Source organism: Nylanderia fulva, unplaced genomic scaffold (genome assembly GCF_048542155.1).
Source record: "Nylanderia fulva isolate GAGA-0341 unplaced genomic scaffold, ASM4854215v1 Scaffold22, whole genome shotgun sequence".
NCBI lineage: Eukaryota > Metazoa > Arthropoda > Insecta > Hymenoptera > Formicidae > Nylanderia > Nylanderia fulva.
The window spans coordinates 1,100,912-1,118,092 of record NW_028190285.1 but is presented as its reverse complement, the minus strand read 5'-3'; the positions used below and the strand labels follow the sequence as shown (position 1 = coordinate 1,118,092).

Sequence of the window (17,181 nt, the reverse complement as noted above, 5' to 3'; positions counted from 1 at the left end):
GATCGAGATATATTGTAACAAGAGTCGTTCACGCGTGACACGATTATCGGGAAAATTCTGAGGGCAACATTGACAATACACGCACAATGCACAATATGTTCCTACAAGTGGTCTCGGCAACTGCAGTGTGCTCGGAATAATGCCGCGATTGTTACGCGAAATCGATGCAGAAATATGCAGACGGTGCAAACAGCTCGAAGATGATTGTCTTGCGGGAAGTTGTGCGTTGACGTAGCTGAAGATTATCCGAAGAGAAGACGCTTAACGTTGGATAAAGGGCTGCGCATCCGAGCGTAAAGTAAAATTGATTCAATTTTATCCTCATACTCCGAGAACCCTCTGCCAGGGGAACTAATCGCGATGTACTTTGCGTAAATCGACTTTTTAATTCAAACAGGTATTATTCAGTCTTTATCTTTCACGACAAAGAGCCGACGGTTCTAAAGGTGACATACGACACCTTTCAAATCGTAATACGCGAATTTAATTTTCCGTTTAAAACTATATCGCGATCTTTCAAAGAGCATTCTAACAAGATAAACGTTCTTAGCGACGAAGACACCTTTGATATCTCATAATTAAAAAGTTTTGAGAATTAAATAAAGGAGAACGAAATATACGATTAATGAGATTTCTCCTACTCGTGTCGCGATAAGATTCAATATCCGTTCTATAAATCTTAACTCTTGCTGAAGAAATCGGGGAAAAAGAGTACGTCGAGCGTTCTCGATACCATCAGACGTATTAATGACGTCATTGATACATCTGCCTCAAGCAGCTTGTAATACGATTACGATCCTGTTCCGTTGGGAATTTAATTTCAAAAGTCACGTTACGAGGATTCTCTTTGAGAATTTCAGACAGGGTTTACTAGGACGAAAAAGAAAGTATAAAAGTGTAAGAGGGAGAAGGAGATAAAAGTGTAAGAGAGAAAGAGAGAGATAGGAGTGATTTATTCTTTGATGGTTTTATCGTTTCATGAGATTTTCACGTCAAAATAGATAAAAAAAAAAAAAAAAATAAAAAATAGAAAACCCTAATACATTTTTCGTGAACTTCACCGAACTCCTTTTAATCGTGCTATCGCATGCCGCACAATATATACGCATAGCTGCCACAGAGAGCGCGTGAGATCTCCTTTTTACACGTCGCGGCGCCATCAATTTCCTCCTGTTACAAACCGACACGCGAGAAGAAATTCGCGTGTATCTTCGTCATCGCACGGAGAATGATCCATGCCATTTTCTCGGAAACAAATGTCGGATGATCGTGCCCTGGAAGAAGCAATCTCGGCGACTCGAGGAATTTAGAAAATGTCGTGTACCATCGAGCTCGTGTTTTTCACCGGGCTTTCCCTTTCGCGTTCTTTCGCCATTTTCTCCCTCCTTCCGTTTTCATCGCGTGCTTTATATCAAATTTAATCTAGCGCTTGCTGCGCCATTAAACTTTCAACGCGAGACTGCCGCGTTGTTAATATCTCATTAGAGTGGCAAAAAATTAATAAACCTTTGCGAGACAAGAATTTCCCTCCAGTTTTACTTGTATAATTATACTTGTATAATTAGACATTTAAAAAATTTCATCCCCTTCATTTTATTCCTTTTAAAGTCTAAAAGTTTCCAGCCGGAAAGGCTTTTCTGTGTCGAAGTAGTTCAATCAAACAGAGCAGACGGTAAAAGGAAAGCGACTTCCGAGTAAAACCCGTGTCTTTCTATGCTTGATTGAAATTATTCTCTCTGATATATTTACCGTGATAAATCTCCCTTTTTCTTGATCCGTAATGATAAGCTGCATTAAACATTCGCAATATCTATGGTAATAGACTTAAAAGGAACTCGGCTACCGACTGAGAGATATCGCTTCGAATTAAGTAGCGGCAATGAAAGGTATAAAAAGAGATTGACGACTTGATCGACGGGACAAGTCGTTTACTTTGACTTGTGCTTATGACCTTTGAATAAAGAACAAAGTCACTTCCCTCGTATTTTCAGCGAGATTCATCGACTTCCCGAGTAATCGTTGAAATAATGAAGAACACGGAAATGTACTCGCGAGTGATATACTCGGACATTCTCAAAATAGAAGATTGAGGGCTTTTAAGTTTCGTGCAACTTATATTTAGAAAGCTTTGGAAGATAAGTCTTGATATATATAATCAACGCGAATTACCGCCTACGTTTCTTACTGTGCGATGACAACTTGTTTTCGTTCAATTGTCGAATAATAGCTTTCAAAATGGCTTTAACAGAAATTGATAAAGAATGGAGGATCAGCTTTCTTAAAGAGGTATTGTTCTTTCGTAATAATTCTCGAGTATCGTTGATTACGCAATAAAAACAAAATTTAATAATTTGTTTGTGTGTTTTAAAATTATGATAATTTTCCAATATCCAATTGTTTAGCTTAATATACTTCACGCGTTATATGTACATAAAAGTAAGACAATATTAAAATGAACATTTTTAAGATCACAGTCTTATAATGCTACGCTAGCTGTATTTTATTTGCAATATTAATTCTTCCTTAGCTACTTGTAATGTACTTATAATGTAATATTACAATTATAAAATACGGCTTCGATAAACTGTTGAGGAAATGCACCATTTATAATATTTTTGTGTATCATGTAATTTTAATTGTTTCAAGTAAAATTTTATTAATTTTGATCAATTTAATTTGAGAGATTAAAAATTGAGTTAATATAAAAAATCTCCACTATTCTATTATAATCGCCAGAATTTAAAAATTATTTTGGTTTTAGCATATTCAATTTTTAAAATACACATTTTTTCACATAAAAATTCCTAGAGTAATATTTCTGAATTTTATTTAAAAAAATTCCTCAATTCTAATTAAATGTCAGCCGCGGAGATACGAACAAGCGAGCAATCAAAACTCATCGAAAAGTCTCTCGTGGATTCAATTTGTAAGAAGTCATAAATGACTGCTAGATTATGATTGCTCTATATTTTACGGAAAAAAAAAAGTTCTGAGTGTGCGACGGAGATCGAGTACTTTCACTTGCTACCGTCTACATCTACGAGACACAATCGTGTTCTTTATGTAATAAATAGACGCATTTCGTCTGTACTTTTCCAGGCGGTCTATTTTCTGCGTTTTGCGAGACAATGGAAATATTTCTACGCGGACAATAATACAATGCATTGAAAAATGAGAGTAATTTTTCGACACGTGACTTTTTGTAATAATTTTAAAATATTAACATTTTAATGCGCTCATTGCGAAGATCAAAGTAGATCCAATCTAACGGAATTCTCGCAATTGTCGGATTTATTTGCGGATATTAAACAGCGATCGCGCGCGTCGATTATGCTAGATAATCGAAGGTAAACTCGTTAATCTCTGCACGGTCTGGTTGAAGTTCGCAAAGCGTCTTCAATTAACGCGAAGTCAGGCAATCATTAGGCAGTATTTAGCTTCCCGAGATCGGGTCGCTCGTGTGCAGATAGTAAAGACGCACGTAAGTCGGATTGTTTGCATGGCCTGAATAAGCCTCTCGCGTTGAATCCGTCAACATGCACGAACATATCGTGCGCCGCGCGACACGTGTAAAATACAACATGTGAAATATTCATATGAAGAAAGCACGGACTGTGAATAATCCAGTTTAAGAATCAATATTTCATGATATAATGACACGAAAAGTATTTGTTTTAATAAAAGATATACGTGAATGAAACTTATGATATCTATCATAATTACGATCATATAATACGATAGGTATGAGATATATTACAATATATTCTATATATATTGTTACGCATATTATATTATATACGTATATCTATCGTAATATAACAAGTGTAGTTACGATTTGACGTCATATAAATACACGTGTAATGTGCAATAAGATTGAAGGTTTTTCTTCCGCAATTTCCGTCACATCTTGTGAAATAATTAGAACTGATAATTAGCATTAATCGACATTTATGAAATCATTGTTGATTAGTGTCACGTAGCGGCAGCTCCGCGAACTTCATTACGCTTGCGGCATCCGGATGCGACTCAATCTAGCTAATTCCAACAAGAATGTGTCGTCAAATATGGATCTTCTCGTGGGCGACCCTAATCTGAAGTGATGGCCTGGGTGTCATTTGGTCAGTTCATCACATAATTGGATCATACATATTATCCGAGCGATCATTTGAATTGTTAACGTCGGTGTAAGTTCAAGATCGATAAAAAATTACAACTATTTCAATTATATAACAATTATATAATCAGTGCAAAAATTCTTTCATTATACAGTTATCTCGTTATATACTTTCTTTCTTTGAAAGTTAAAAACTTGGAGGTAAGAGAGAAAGAATTGAGAGTTAAGTTTGCAATTTGATAAGGTAATGATGAATTTTACACGTGATTTCGTATTCCAAGGAATTTGTAACATTGAATATTTCAATTTTAAAGAGATAATGTAGATTTTCGCTTGACGTAAAAACTGTTATTAAGCGTATTCTGAAAGACTTCGTCTCGTATCGGTTGAAATCGACGAGGCGCTGCTTAAAAGTCACATCGGCTGGGAAATGATGCACTTTAACCTATATATCGCTGAGGATAACGATGGAAGACGAAGCATCATCTTGTTGCTTCAATAGTGCGCGATATATCTTGCCTGAAGGTTAATCCTGGCAATAGATTCAGACGCCCATAACTATGAAGACCTTAACTGGAAAGTCTTTTTCGATGGGTGTATGTTTTCCGTAGGTGCGACATCACATCGTCACTTCCAAAAAGGGATAAGCTACGACCTGATAAAAGAGCGACGAGGGGCAACAAGATTATCCCGTAAGCTCCATTAAAATTAGTATCTTCGAGCTAATTAAGGCCTCAAGCAACGAGAAGATAAGTTTAAAGTGAGTCAACTAATTATAACGCCGAAGAAAATATATATCTAGTCAAGTTATTTTCTTTAATCTCTTCCACTCTCGCTTCTCCGTTAACTTTTAACGCTTCCTTTTTTAAATTGCCCACATTTATCGTCCTTATAGCATCCAAGATTCTTCGAATATATCTCTCGGTTGTTTTATTTTGCGCGTTGCAATTTTTTAATTTTTTTAAATTTCCTCGCGTTACAGCAGCACGTTTTACACAGAATGTTACAAGTCATCCGGAAAGAATAGGTTCTCCTTTTTCTTTCTCTAGCTGTCCCGAAGCTAAGAGCCTTCCTCTTTTTATGTCGCGTCGCTATTAATCTCAGCCTGAGAATACCTGACAAATCGACTACTTCGATCGGTTTTTATCTTCTAAAGGAACGAGTATAGACTCGATAGATTTCGCGATATTAAACATTTCACGTGCGCTATAAATCCGCTCTCTTCATTTACTTGTACGACAAGATACGCGAAATATCGCTTCCCTGTCCGTGATAATATTATTTCGCTAGGTAAAAACAAGCCACGTGCGAGAATTGTGTATTGTTCTCTCGCGTTGAAAAAAGATATCCGCATTCACTAATGTCAATCTGTCTATGATTTCATTATTTCTATTATTTTGTTATTTCATCTTTGTATTATTTCTTTACCTATTATTCTCCATATTATTCTATTATCTATCTTTATTTCTTATTATTTTATTATTATTTTATGCCCGTTGCGCTCGTCCCATAAATTGAATACCGCATGTTCATAAATTGTGCCGCATGTATTGATGCAATAAAATTAAAATGAAATATCCGGATGTGTTATCAAGCAAATGCGTCGTATATTAAACACAACATATTTGCTTTTATTTTAATGAAGAGAATTAAATAGAATTTTCTCTGATAATAATAATAGTATTTTTTTTTTTTTGCAAATGTTAATAGATTCAGTGAATTATAAATGAATTATAAATAGTGTGCTCTGATAACGTCGACGCACTATCCAAGAATTTCAATACATTTGCAATACGTCGTGGATTCTCGAATACTACGAAATATGCAATGCGCAGATTTTTAAATTCTACGAAAGATTTCGATACAAGAAACGCGCGATTCAAAGAATATCGGGGGTGAAAAAAAATTCTTCTCGCAGAGATACATATATAGAGATCCAGTAAAATGTAGATACAGTCACGATATGTTGCTGCTGCAAAGAAGCGCGTAATAGAAGCGCTGTTTCTCCGCGGTAGAGAGCAAGGCACATAATGAGATTGAACCCGACGAGCGCGAAACTTGGGATGGCATACTTTCGCGTAACGATGCACTCCGAGTGCTAAGTACGCGTGTTTGGTTGTTTCACGAGTGCAAGCACGAGACGGAGAGCCTCGAGTTGCTTACGCAACTTAAGATTTTTATCCGCGACATTATTTTTGCGTCGAATGGCCTGTAACTACATGCATAGTTGCGTTTATTATTTAGAGCGCGTGATATGTATCTGGGCGAAAGAGTAGATGCAGATACAATATGCATTTGCAAAAATCCGACTCGCGAGAGATGTTTGTTTTAAACTTATATTATCGTTCGACTTTCGAATAGAATTTTTCATGGAAGAGTATAGTGTTAAATATTTTTCTCGTTTTTTATCCATCATATATCATTTACGAAAATGGAACTTTTGGCAAGTAAACGAAGGGGAACATTTTTCGTGCCAGGAGAATAAAATTTGCAATCCTGGGTACGCGCGGAAAATGAATAATTCCTTTTGCTAAAATATATCAGACAAATGTTTGTGCGTCGAACCTCGAAAAGTCCTTAATTTATCTCTTTGATTCTACGCCAAATGTATAACGCATTTATTCGTTAAGCCAAGCAAAACGCGTCGCTTCGTAGGTTACGAAGAAATATTAGATTTCTGGAAAATGTCACGCAGCATCAAAGCGATTGTTAATTTACGCTTAACAGTACCTACCGTGTTAATATCATTTGCAATTAGTTACGCGAATACTATACATCGAGAGCATTTCTGTATTTGCGGTAATTACAAACGCGACAGGTGACTGTTTCTGGTTTATATATACACAGAGGTAGATTTGCATATCAACGATAACGAAATGCATTTAGTAACTGATATTCTTGTGATATCGACTTTAACATTATACATGTTTCCTGATTATACGTAATAAGAAGGATAGCTGGTTCTAGTTTTAACGAGTAAATATAGAAGACGCTATATAAAATTTTTCATGCCGAAAATAAAATTTCTATTTAAGAAACCTACGGAGAGAATAAATTTCGCATATATTCCTTCATTTTTATAATGTACCGTACACTATTTTCAGGCTAAAAACGATTATTTTAAGATTTCCTAAACTCGACGTTATAATAAGAAATTCGAGACCAAGATCCATTTAAAAATATACGACTCCGCGCGAGAGAGATTTCAACTAAATCACCGAAGAGGTAGAAAATGAGAAAGCTTCGTCTTCTCCCGTTCGTTTTGTAGCAGAATCAGACTCGAGATAAGCGTCTTTCGTTATACCAACATCGATAAGGGCACCTCGTATCCGCGACAGGTCGCGATCTCGCGTGTCGGCGCCGATCTGCGCCCTACGTCGAACCCTCTCTCTCTCTCTCTCTCTCTCTCTCTCTCTCTCTCTCTCTCTCTCTCTCTCTCGCCCGCACCCTCTCGCTCGGGGGTCGCGTTCAGTCAGCTCCGAGCCGCGAGTGGGGTAAGTTGCGCCGCGCGCCGACTCGTCTGGCCCTTCTCGCTCGCAACGAAAGAGTACACACGTCGCTCCGCGTGCATCCCTCTCATTCTCATCGTTACCGGTAACGAGAGAGAAACGCAATTCCCCGGCACAACTCGTGGAAAAAAAAAAAAAAAAAAAAAAAGAGAAAAGGAAAAAAAATTAAACGCTCGCGGGGTGACGCAGGTGAATGTATCGCAAGTGATCGCGAGTTTTTTTTCCGCGAACTTTTTCTCTCCCGATCGGTTTCTCTCCGCGCTCAATTCTTTCGCGACCGAGAGGGGGTGGGAGGGGAGAAAAAGAGAAGGGTTTCATTCTCCGATTTATGACGACGAATGGAAGAAAACGGTACCGGTGGTAGAGACGCGGATCGCGTGTGAATGCGAGCGGAAAGTGAGCTTGGTCATGTTGAGGTGAGTTCTCGCTTTTCTTCTATTCGATCTAGTTTGCGCGACGTATGGCTGTGACTGCGCAATTTCTTATATAACGTAACCGCGGAAGGCCCGTGGGACAGAAATGTCTCGGTCTTTTATCGAATTTTGCTATCACTACTGAAAATCGGTTTTCGTTGCTACTTTGATATAACACACGTTGTTTAAAAAAGCGTTCCACACGCTTATCCTCTCTACTTTCTTCTTATCATAATTCTCTAATAATTCTTTCAACAATTTAAAATCGATTTTTTGATAATATTCTTAAAGTAGTAAAATAGTCGGAGAGATTCGAGTGATCGATAAATCCACTGTTTTTCGATTAATTAAGTTTTACAAGTGCAAATAACATTTTCTTCGTTCAATTTTCTCACTTTAATTGAAGAAAATGTTTGCTTATGGTTGCTATTTTCTTGAAAGGATTCGTATCCATCTACAATAAATTATATAAAACTCAGTAAATAAAAATTACCACATATAAGAAGTAAAATTTGCTACATTTTTAATTTAATGAAACAAATGTCTGTATCAGAGTTTTTTGGAATTTGGCGATTGCTAAGTTTTAAGTGGGAAATGTAAGAAGAATTTCAGACAGTAATTATTCAAAGAGCATTCTCTAGTCTAGTGCATCTCTTTACGAAAAAGTTTTATGCCTGGCAACTGCTCCTGTGCTTTGCGAAACAGTTTCGTTTCGTTTAGAACAAAGGTCGGCTTCTTTTTGAGTTTTGGGTAGGAATTCTGTCTAACCGTATGCTGTCAACACATAATCTATTATAAATTCTGTTAGAATGTTAGAATAAGGCGCATGATCATGAATTAGGGATTGGGAGCGAATACCAAACGCGAATTGCAGCGCAGTCCTGACAATAGAAGCAAATCTCTCAAGTGGGTCAACAAGTTGAGTATTCTATAGATACTTAGTTTTGTATTCGGGAGCTGTGATATGATAGGAGAGAGAGAGACAGAAAGGGGGAGAGAGATAAAAATCGAAAACGTGAGTAGCAATTATTGGTTTCGCCGCTCATTTCGTCTGCAGAAACTAGTTTGAACGAACGAAAAATAATAATTTTTTTTCTTTTATATTATTGAAAATAAATGGAGATGCAGATGAAAAATATACGAAAATTGTATGCAAATATTTAAAATAGTAGAATTAATCATATCCTTAGAATGTAATTGAAAAAGGATTAATAACAATTGCATCCCGAGTGGCAAGTTTTAATTTGTCTAATTTATTCATCACGTTTCCAAGAAAGATTGAAGCAATTTTTACATTTAGTCACCTTCATCGTATTTTTTAGCTTATTAATGCAATTGAAGAAGGATGTAAGCCGGGAATCCCGCGCATTAATATTCAATTCTCCGATACATTTATAATACCGTAAATGTTCATATACTAATAACGATGAATTACCTCAAAAGTTATCGGAGATATATTACAAATTAGTATGTCACTGATTTATTAATATTATTTCTTTCAAAAGAGAATCTCGAAAATTTTCCAACTTTTACTTCTATTCCGAGATTATCTCAATCTTATTTAGCGAACAGCACGCTGTCTGCACAAAAATGATATCTTCCCTCGCAAAAATATTCTTTCTGTGTCAAAATTCTGGACGATTCTCAGCGATGAACATAGTATGTGTTTTAATATTTACAAACGGCGCTCACTCGCGCGAACTTTGCGTGCCGTCTAACACCGTGGTCTTTATATATTATTTCGTTTTTCAAGATTTATGAAATCTACGAGTGAGTGATAGAGCAATCCGTGCCGCTTTTCGTAACCACTGACCGGGGAATTTAGATCTTTAGACGATATATAAAATATCAGAGAGAAAGATAAAAAAAAAGAGAAATTGTGTACGTGGAAGATAAAAAGGGAGAAAGATGTCTCCTTTCACTATTTGAAAGAAACATATAGATACATATGTATATGTTTCGTACAATTTCGAAAACAATTTTGACAGCAAAAAATTGTAAACTGCACAAAAATTGCATATGCATTTAGCTTTTTACGAGAATTGAAATACGGATACCACTTAATCGTGCAATCGTAGAATCGCGTAAACAGACACGAATATGACGAATATGTATATGATAGCACCCGAATATGAAAGCGATGTTTAAAACGAACCGATCAATTTCGCGTTCTATTTTTACCACGATCGATCCTAGGTGCCGTCGAACGAGGTGCCATTGAAACGACGAAGCAACTTTGCATTCTCTTTCTCGTCTTTCGCTTTTTTTTTTATTTTTTTTTTTATTTCGTTCGTCCGTTCCTCTTTACTCTCGCCGTTCCGAAAAATTTCATTGTTCGTGCTAGAAAATGTCGCACACACTCCCTAAAGTGATCCAAATTTTCTTTCAAGCTCCCTGGCACAATACCATACGCGAGAGATATTTTTTTCATAACGTATAGAAGTTTCAATCTCCCAGCGGCTTTTAAAACGCTTTTAAAACCTCTGGAGGGGAGATGGTCTCTCGCGCGCTCAGAAGAGGAATGATACTTTTCAACGGTACACTTTATTACATCCACGCCGGTCTCGATACGACTGTGTGTATCTCGCATTTTGCCGGTGTATTTCTCTCCTTGCGCCATAAGTTCTATTTTCGTTTCGCCATATCGATCCTAAGCTCACGCTGTTTGAAGTCATAATACCACGTCGTGCCGGATCTCTTTCGCAAAACGGCGAAATTAAGCGTGGGCATTTGTCGCGTGTTAGTACGAGAAAAAAAGCGGAAAGAGAAGAACACGGTGCTAATACTCAGAGGGATAACAATGTACTGCCGTATTTTAAACGAACGCGCTCGTTTCGTGGAACGCGAGAAACATACGCAAATAAATCGCGTGTATACGGTTGACGCCGAATGAATTAGGTATGTACATTCATCATTTATCGATGCGCGTTTAATTCCTCTTTTAGACATGTTGTCGATTTATAATTGATAAATTGAATCTCTATCGATAGATGGAATTCTGTGTACTTATATAGGAAACGGGAACGCGATATTTATGTACTCTGGAAAAAAAATTGCTCGCTGCATTATCGTTCACAAACGCAATGCGGTGTTAAAATGCAATATTACGACTCTTTCTTTTTACGGTGATAACTGAATATAGGTATTGTTCTTATAACGACTTGGGGACTCTCTTTCCGCGAAATATGAATTGTAAAAGTAATAAAAACTACTAAGTGTAGCTATTAAAGTTTATTCTTTCTTTACCCTTTTTTCGCGCGATATCGAAGCTCTGTTTCGTTACATATTGAATGCAATTTTAAATGGTGGTAAGAATCAAATTAAAAAATTTCCGTTAAATCCTTTAAGTTTGTCGAGTCGAGTATTTCAAAATGGTAAAGCTTGATAATTAAATGCCTTAATGCAGAATAAGCACACGTGCACTACGTGCGACTCTTTCCGAGTAATCATTTATACACGTAAATTTATAATTAACTATCTCTATGAAATTTGTACTTTTTTCATAATTTTTTCATAATTAATGGAATTTCTTAATGAATTCCATCTACGAGGTTGATACTTTTTAATTAATTATTGATTAAATAAAATTTATATATTTGCATTCTTGAAATTTAATTTGTTAGAGTCTTGAAATATTTTACATTTATCTCCATAATTATGTTACCCTAATAAATATGTTATTCAAATTCGTATTTTTCAAACTGTTCAAAGAAAGGACTATATAATTCCTTTTAAGATAATTTTTCGCAATATGTATATATGTATAAAGAGAGAAAGGAGAAAAAAAGATCAATGAATAGAATTATATATGTATACGGAAAATAATGATGCGTTTCGTCATCGAAAGACCTTTACAAACGGAGAAATTCAGCAGAAATGCAGTTGTCAAACAATTTCTGGTATTTACGCTTGAATGTTTCTCTCGATGCGATTCTATTTCGAAAGATCGAGTGTTTCGCGCATTCCTACAGAATTCAGTGTTGTACGTTAAATATGAATTAAACCAATGGGCGGGTGACGCTTCGCGATAGCATATGAAAATATCTGCTAACTGTTGATTTCATCAATTAACAATTATGCAGATCGATAGTCTGATTAATTATCGTCGTTAACAGTTCGTCCGCTAGGGCAGAACGATCATTCCCATTTACCGAATGAAGTAATTAATTGCTAACTGATAACAACGCTTGCGGACACACTCTGACCTGACAGTGCTCGTTATTAATTGAGGATCCAATCGAAAGTTGCATCGTATCTCGCGCGATTCAAGTCGGATTATGAAGTACCAGAGTGCGTTTTCACGTTTTCCATTACAATTTTTCACACGTTGCTGGGTCATTTATCTGCAGTCCTTCACTCTCCCCCGATACTTAAAATTTTAATTAAGTTTTATTTTATAGATTATTTTTAATTAAATTTTATTTGTACATACGGTAGCGAGCAAATAAAAATTAATTCTATCATTATGCTTATTCGTGGCTATTTTTAATATTGCAAAGGATATTTGAAATCTCTCCGATTTTAATCTTAATTAAGATTATATATGAGAAGAATGCCGGATACCGTTTAATTTTATTAAATTGTAAGTCGTGCCATAAGCATTTACGAAGACTCGAAAAAACAGACTCGAAGAGATTAGAGCACGGCTTGTTTTGACTACGTTCATTATTTTCTCGCGAAGATGCTAGATTTCTTATATCTGTTAAGGTATCTTGCTACTCGCTCGACAATATCGCTAACATCATAAATTTAAGCGATAATAAGATCTTCTGTCCGAAAACTTTTGCTCGAGAATTTCCGTCGCGACACGAAAGTTACGAGAAGCTAACAAGAGGATTTCTTGATGAGCTTAATTTGAAATGTATCTTCAAATTGCCATGGAAATAAGTACAGAGTAACAGCTTTCCACGTGGAAGCCAGCGGCGGCAGATTACGCTCAACACATCAATATGATAACGAGATCGCGATATTCAAAGATTTTATTTGTGTGTGTGTATGTGTGTGTGTGTGTGTGGGTGGGTGTGTATGTGCGCGCTGCACTATTTATCTTTCGTCGTTTCTCTCGTTGATACCGCGATTGCCACGTGGGCAGCCATTTTCGCAAATTTGCATATTGAAATTTATCGTTGCTGATTTAAATTATACTACCGTAAAAGCTGAACGAACGACGATCGGACATACGACTTTTGTCGCGTCGTAAAACTTCTCTTTCGTGATCTCGACTTCGAATCCAATCTGACAGTTAAAAAATTGCATTGTAACATTTCACGCATTCGCGGCTATACATTGAAACAGAATTGTTTGCTTATCGAAATATACTAATATTTGTATTATGTACTTAACGCTTGATGCATTTATACGATTCTCTACTTGTCACAACGTTGAATACAAAATCTATTATAACGTTGGATTCAATGTAATTGATCGTCATTGATATTGATTGGTCAAGCAGATTCTCGCACTCTCTTATCATTTATACATCGTCGCTATTGTATACTTTGCGATTATCGTTCAGTTTCCGGATGCGATTCTCAATAATTCGCGAACACCCGCGTAATCCCCGGTTGAACCCACCCTTAGATCCGCGCATATTATACAAACTCGGCGCGATACGTCACAACTTGTCAGGACAGGTCGGCGTTAATGCCATTACATTACCCGTTTAATCTGAATACCATCAACATAATCATATTTGCCAACATCTTGCCTTGGCTTGCCAACCCTCTGTATCCCGTCTATTCAATTATGCCTCCATCTCTCCAGGACAACGTCATGGCCGCAAGGGAAGATGCAGTGACATTTAGCAAAGCTTAAACAGCGCCGGTCTTTAAAAGACGTCGCGATCGGTAGCCACAACCCTGATGGATTACTGTCTTATCTCATCTTCTCTTGTATTGGCAAAAAGTAATGGACATGGTTCTGCAGGTGCTTTACCGAGAGTAAAACAGAAAGTCGAGTAGGACGTCACTTAGACAGATAAAAGGAATGAACTGTCTTGGTCGACCGCTCGTATTCGTTGCCATTCTTTTTGCTGCAAGCACCATGAAACGATTCTTCTTAGAAGAATGAATCGTGGAATAAGTGCTGTTTTCTTAGCTAAACGTATAAGTGCTCTCTTTATTGAAGTGCTTGATATTCTGAAGAACCCGATGGCCGTTTTTTCTTCAATTTATTTATCCAATCGAATTCAGAATTTAATCTAATTTGTGTTAATGAAAAATATTTTTTTTGTCAGAGTAATAAAATTTCTTCTTTAATCAGAGTTCAAGGATGGGCGACTTAATTTTATAACTAAATATTTTTCCCGAACTTGACTAGCTTTGGATTTTTTAAAGAATCCTTTTATTCTTGAAAAGATGCCCGAGAATCTTATTAAATGTTTAATTAAGAAATTTCACATCCTATTCTTCTTCAATTTCCGTTTTCATTTCAGAGTTTCCGACATACATAAATATTAATTCATATTATGTGTAACGAAGAACATTAATATAAACTGTAACTTATTAACGGTGTGTATATACATGTACATATATATATATATATATATATTTTTTTTTGTTATCATTAGTGAGAATCTTATTATTTATACAAAAGTCATTAACATCATTTTACCAGCAAATAAACTTTGCCCTGTGAAAATTTCAGAATTTCTCGGAATTACCGCATTTCTCATGAAATATATTTTCGCGTTTTTCTGTTTTTTTCCTCGACGTCGGCAGTCTTGTTTTTGTTTCTACCGTTGATGCAATCGTTTGTAAAAAATTGAACTGATTTTAAAAATTGAAGGATATATCAACAGACTCAATTAAACATATTAGTTTAAAATGACTGATTCATTATAAAAAATGAAGTATGCTAGCTACTAATAAACTACATGTAATATAGACAACAAATAAACTGAAATTTCATCATAATGTAAATAAGTACTATTCACATAAACAGAATATATTATAATGATTTATGTATATCAGAAATTTTGAAATAAGAATATATATACTGAATAAAGAAAAGGTAAAGTTTTGTTTGTACAATAACAGCTGTTAATCCCTCCTAATTAAAAATTATTTTAAATATTAATTTTTTTGATTTTTATTGGTAAGTATCTCGATTTATCGCTTATTTCGCTTCCGAAATATCATAAGCAATTTTAAGAAAAATTACTTTGCTCCTTGATTTTTCTTTGTTAGATATGAAAATGACTTTCTAGAATAGAAATTATGTACCTTATGTGTATTTTATTACAATGCTCTTAACAAACACAATAAATCCATAGGTAAAAAAGAAAATATAGCAGCTGTCACTTTAAAAAATATAAATATTGCAAAACTTTGCACCGCATGGAAAAAATGTTACGTACATTTTGTACCTTTTATTCTTTTTTACGCATTATAACTTATAACAATAGAAATAATCGTCCGATTAAACTTGATTTTTTAAAATTACTACGCATCTATTATAATATATTAAAGTTCCATAGAAATTTTCTCGAAAAATCTGAACCATTTTCTTCTAAAATGCATTTACAGTGACATATGACTTTCAGAATACTTGCAGAATATTTCAGGAAATATCGAGTATTTAGCAAAAAGACTTTCCACGAAGCGATAGCAACGATTTTCTGTATCGTATCTACTAGTGCAAATTCACAGCTGGTACGAAAAAGTATATATGCGGGCTTTCATTTCTGAACGATTCTCTCATAGCGAACGGCAAAAAATGAAGAAAAAGTATTGGTGCGATACATAACAGTTATATCAGACAAAATATAAAATATTAATGTTCTTTTGTTAAAGAGACTTTGATTTCAATAAAAGTGAGTGCATTTATTATATAATTTAATAAAAAAGATTAAATGAAAAATCTAAAAAAAATGTATTTTTTACTTTTGTGTTAATGGCTTCTTAGCATGTAGGTATATATATTTGAAAATTTAATAAAATTTTTTTATTTAATAAAAATTTATTTTAATAACATTAATAATATATAAAATATAAAATTGTCATTCGTTTATTTTCTCATTATTTTATTTTCTTTTTTCTATCATGCATTTTGATTTTTCCGAGGATTTTCCTCTTTTTATATCGTTTTCTTTTTTACGCATTATAACTTATAACAATAGAAATAATCGTCCGATTAAACTTGATTTTTTAAAATTACTAAGCATCTATTATAATATATTGAAGTTCCATAGAAATTTTCTCGAAAAATCTGAACCTTTTTCTTCTAAAATGCATTTACAGTGACATATGATTTTCAGAATACCTTGCAGAGTATTCCAGGAAATATCAAGTATTTAGCAAAGAGACTTCTTTAGAAGAGATCTAAAGAAAAGATTTCTTTAGAATGGTATAATGCCACTGATCTATTAATAATAATACCTATAATGATACCTACGTTCTTAAACATATAGTTTGTATTAAATTAATTATGTAGCTTCATTTCTCGCACAAAATTTTCAATGTATATAAAAAAACTTTAGATTCAAGATCCTTAAATTTAAAATAAAATTATAAATAAATTAAATTTTGTCAGAATAAATCAACGTCGGTTTGTTTGAAAACTATATAGGAGAAAGCATCGTTTCGAGAATCCATAATTCTCGAGTTTCATATCGTAATTACGCGATGTGACTTTCTTCTCTCTTGGCAATCGCGCGATCCTGCAATATTCTGCGCTACGTGTTTCTCGTTTATCCTCATCTCGTCAGGAATCCCGCTTATCCGTGCCGCATTCTACCCCCGGAATAATTTTGCGGATGATAACAATTGAAACAAATCGCACGCATACACATGGCACCGCACTTCGTGCAATTGGTATGAATTCCGCGCCGTTAAACTCGCCGCTTCATTTGCCCATCTTCCCTACCGGAAGATAAATGGGTTTCTTCGTATACCCGAGAAAAATGATAAGAGAAAAGATGCGAGCGCGTGGTTGAAAGGAGTACGGCGGTCAGAATAATCGCTTGATCCGTATATCTAGAAGTAGTTTTATACTCTTCGTTTTTTCTGTGAATTTTGTTCAATTATACCGGTAAAATCGTTAATTTTAATCATGCATCTTTTGATTAGCCTCTGTTATTAGTTAATTTTTTCCGTACGATTATGTGCAGCACCGATCGAAGTTTAATAAACGTTTTCAGATTATA

The 17,181-nt window shown here is 35.1% G+C and overlaps 1 protein-coding gene across 2 annotated transcripts in view; it reads left to right on the top strand.

Moving 5' to 3' along the window:
• Nucleotides 1-7,604: 7,604 nt before the first annotated feature.
• Nucleotides 7,605-17,181, top strand: part of LOC114932654 (uncharacterized) — a 44,708-nt gene continuing 35,131 nt past the window's right edge. For both annotated transcript variants that reach the window (XM_029304958.2, XM_029304957.2), the window contains exon 1: nucleotides 7,605-8,039. The gene's annotated coding sequence lies outside the window, so the exon portion shown is untranslated. The remainder of the gene's footprint in view (nucleotides 8,040-17,181) is intronic.